This window comes from Eucalyptus grandis, chromosome 8 (assembly GCF_016545825.1).
Source record: "Eucalyptus grandis isolate ANBG69807.140 chromosome 8, ASM1654582v1, whole genome shotgun sequence".
NCBI classification, from domain to species: Eukaryota; Viridiplantae; Streptophyta; class Magnoliopsida; order Myrtales; family Myrtaceae; genus Eucalyptus; species Eucalyptus grandis.
The window spans coordinates 37,012,058-37,016,507 of record NC_052619.1 but is presented as its reverse complement, the minus strand read 5'-3'; positions in this window follow the sequence as shown (position 1 = coordinate 37,016,507).

Genomic DNA, 4,450 nt, shown 5'->3' with positions numbered 1-4,450 from the left:
GTGCTGAATCATTTCCTTCTTGTACCGACACTACAATTGCATTTACAGAGCTTTTGATTGAGAGAGGAAAGAGGAGGCTAAGCAACAAGCATAAAGAAATTGAGGGGAGGAAAGTGAAATAATGAGTTTCGCCAGTATGAAACAATCTCTCCAAATTGAGGGGAGAGAAAATCAGTAAGCTTTCCTTTCTAACGTTGATAGTAAGGTTCTCATCATTTTTTGTGGGATAATAGTCTAGATATCTCAGTTCTGATTTCAATTTCGCATTTACCTTCTTTCCGTCATTTCCTTCCATTTAAACAAAGTGATGATGTGCAATTTTTATTGTCGAACGGAATGACAGTCGCCATTGGCGGTAGACATGATGCACAGGGTATTATTGTGAAGTCCATTCATCTAGCCATTATCAAAAGGGATAATGCCAATACAAAATGCTGTAAACAAAAGAGAAGAAATTGTTATTTTCATAATTGTGGATTACATCAATATATATAGTGAGCATTAGGACTCACTAATAATGAAGATGACTAAACTACCCTTCAAAACTCCCCCTCAAGTTGGGGCATAAATATTAAAGAGTCCCAAGTTGTTGTATAAAGTAATTACTCTACTACCTTGCAATGACTTAGTGAAAAGATCAGCAAGTTGGTCTTCAGTCCATGAGAATTGAAGTGTTAGGTCGTTCGTCTAAATCTTTTCTCACACAAAATGGCAATCTACTTTAATATGCTTTATGCACTCATGAAAAACTGGATTTGAAGCGATATACATAGTGGATTGGTTATTACAACATAGAACTGAGGAAGCTGAAAATGGCACGGTAAGTTCGGATAACAACATCCTCAATCAAAGCAACTCACTAGTCACATGAGTCATGGTTCAATATTCCGCATCTACACTTGATTGAGAGATCACCTGTTGCTTCTTACTTTTTCAACTCACAAGATTGCCTCCCACGAACATACAATAGTTAGAATTTTTTTATTTTTTTTTTGGTAAAGGTAATAAATATGATAAAAGGGGAAGGTAAAAACTATACAACCCCATATTAGAAGGATCCAAATGTTAGCTCATGGCAGCGGTTTGACTCGGACAAGGGGAAGTGGTTATAGGGGTGAGCATCGGTCAGGGTTGACCCTAGACTAACCCTAGACCGGCCCAACCCTGTCGGTTCTAGTCCGGATTCTAGGGAGATTGGGTCGGTCATTGGTCATAGAATTCATGGATCAGCACTGTGCGGGTTGGTCCTCGGTCCTGAGAGTTCCAGGTCGGTCCAACCCGAACCAACCCTGATTATATATATCTAATATATTACTTATAATTTTTTATATAGAGAAAACCTTAAAATAAACTGCGTCAACAATATTAAATAACTCTTTAGTGAGGAGTTCAAGTAAATTTACATTGTTCTTTAATAACTTAGATTTTTAATGTTTTTTTACAGCGTCAATAGTCATAATTTACGATGGAGGAAAATGTTTTTAGGAGAAGTCCTCACGGCGTCTAAAAATGCATAAATAGCTCCTTATGGCATCATCCTCTAGTATTTGTTCTCTTCTGTCTTATTTGTCCTCTTAGTCTTCAATTTGCCAAAATCGAAATAAACAATTTCTCCACTTACCACTTGACACTCGCCTCGCTCGTTTTGGGTCACTCATGCCGCTCGCCGCTCAATGCTTGCTTGGCTTGTTACTTCTCAGTCGGCATTCAATGCTTATTATGTTCGATGCTCACCCCACTTGACCCTCACCGCTTGCATTTCTTAGCTGATCTCGCTCATCATCGAACTCATTGGGTTAGTATAGTCCTCAGTTGCCCTTTTAAGGAGTACAAAATAAAAAATTATTGATTGGTCTTGGGTTGACTTTGAAATCGGATCAAACCTATTGGGTTAGTTTGGTCTTCAATCGTTTTTTTTTTTTTTAAGGAGTACAAAAAATACAATAAAAACTTATTGGTTGGTCTTGGGTTGACCCTGAAATCGGACCGAACCCATTGGGTCAGGTCGATTCTCAATCGCTTTTTTAAGTAATACAAAAATGAAATAAAAAATTATCGATTGGTCCCTGGTTGACCTTGGAACCAGACCGAACCCATTAGGTCGATCCAGTCCTCGGTCCTAAGCTCAATAGGGTTGATCCTTGGTCCCAAAAATTGAGGACCAACACTGTGCAGATTGGTCTTAGGGTTAAGGGGCGGACCGGCCCAACCCGGACCATGCACACCCCTAAGTGGTTACCGTTCATCGACTCTCTCTAGGGGGCGAACTTGGTATTGTTCATCGATTCTGGCGTGCGCTCGGCCTAGGAGATACAAGCATCCATCTGCTCCAAATTTTGGAGGGATTCCTCCTAACCCATCGATCTTGCTCCTCACCGAACGAATTGCCCCAACTCTTTTGCTCGGCAGAGATCTAGCTTGCCTTCCCAAGCGTTGTCTGCTAAGTCACTAGATCAGCTGCTGCGGGCCTGCGCGAGTGGCTCCTAGGGTGAAGCTCGGCCTAAAGGAGGGGGTAGGGGTCGTCCACCATCCTCCTCCCTGCTAGTTGGCCTGGAAGGAGTCCTCCTAACCCATCGACTTTTGTTGAGTCGCTGGGGTCAGCTACTGCAAGCTTGCTTGAGTGGCTCCTGGGGTGAAGCTCAGCCTAGGAGGGGGTAGGGGTCGTCCACCACCATCATCCTCCCTGCTGGTTGGCCTGGTATGGACTCTTCCTTCTCGGCTGTGCTATAGAAGACGGAGCGACTATTTTTGCTTGCTGGAGTTATGGCGGCTTCTTCGGTTGAGAAGGCCGTTGGCTTTGGTAGCAGGAAATGCCTCAGCTCCCCTCCTCCTAATGGTGTAGACCACTTGGCTAGAAAGACTCAAGTTCCCCGAACAGGTGGGAGTGCACCGAAGGGTGTGAATAACAAGGGGGGTCATTCCTTTAGGCCTCCTCGGATTGATAGATCAAGGGGCAAGAGTCGATTAAGGGCCTCTTCCAAACGGGCCCCAAGCAAGCATGATCACTCCTCCAAGCCACCCCAATCCCGATCATGGGCAAATGTTGCGTGATTGGCAACAAAGGGCTTTGAGCTCTCTTATGTTCCACCGACTCTTGTGGATGGGAAACCGGTTGTCAATCAAATGAAGGAGGTCCTCTAGGTTGCGGATCCTAAATGGAATGAGTTTCTAGTTTGATACTTTTTTGGGAAAAGACTCCCATTTCAGCTTATGGAGCAAACCTTAAAAAAAAACTTGGGGTCCGAGGCTAGTTGATGTGCTGGCTGACGACCAAGGCTTCAAATCTTTTTGGAACAATGGAAGCCATTAATGGAATTGAAGAAGGACAAACAATCCGTTGTCCTAGTTTGGGTAAGGCTTAAGAACTTGCCCCTTGACCTATGGTCCGCACCTACGATTGGTGCTATTGCTAGCTCTGTGGGGAAACCACTCTTCGTGGATCAACGCACCAAGGAGAAGAGGATTATTTCTTTTGCTCGCGTATGTGTTAAGATTCAAGCAAACCAGCCCAATGTCTCTTCGGTGGAAGTAAATGTCGATGGTGTTCCTAGGGCCATTGCAATTAAATTCGAGTGAAAACTAGTGGAGTGCCAAAAGTGTGGGGTATTTGAGCACAAGTGTGCTACCCCTGCCCCTGCTCGATCCCCTTCATCCCCAACGAATCATCATCGTGCCCCTCCTGCTTTGGAGACGGCCCAACCTTCTGCCTCTGACTCGACAGTGCCTAGTGCCCTTGATTAGGGCTAGAAGAAGGTTAAAAGCAAGAAGAAGAAGAAGAAGAAGACCGTACCTCCGCTTCTTGATACCTCGTCTACCTCGATTGATGATGGGAGGTCCTTGAAGCTGAAGACAATAGTGGTTGAGAAGAGACTGCCTATATCCTACTCTCGAAAGGGCCAAAGAGGACAATTGATCATATCTGAGCCGAATGAAGATGCCCATTCTTTAGACGATGAGGTCTTTCTATTGGAGCATGATGTTCCTAATTTGGATGGTCCGGGAGAGGGGGCTGAGGCCTCCGACCTCATCACTTCCTCGGATGACGACATCCTTTCTCCCTGCACCTCTCCAAAGACGGATGTGGATAGGAGGCTTGCCCTTGTTCCAGACCCACCCCCTTCCTTGATGCACGACCAGCTGCTCGCCTTAGCTCCGGATCCCCCTTCGGAGGCACGGCCTCCTCCATCTGTTACTAGGTGAAGCTCCTCTAAAAGGAGGTAATCTTTCTCCCGTCTCCTTTGTAAATATGTATATAGGGTGTTGGAATACTAGGGGGCTTGTTGCTCCTATTAAACAAGCGGAAGTGAGGAACTTTATTTTGACGAACCGATTATCCTTGGTCGAGTTAGTCAAGACTAAAATACCTCATCATCTCTTTAATACTATTACTGGCAAGTTGATGGTGAACTAGTGCTGGCATGTCAACTTGGAGTTCTCTGATAGAGGCAGG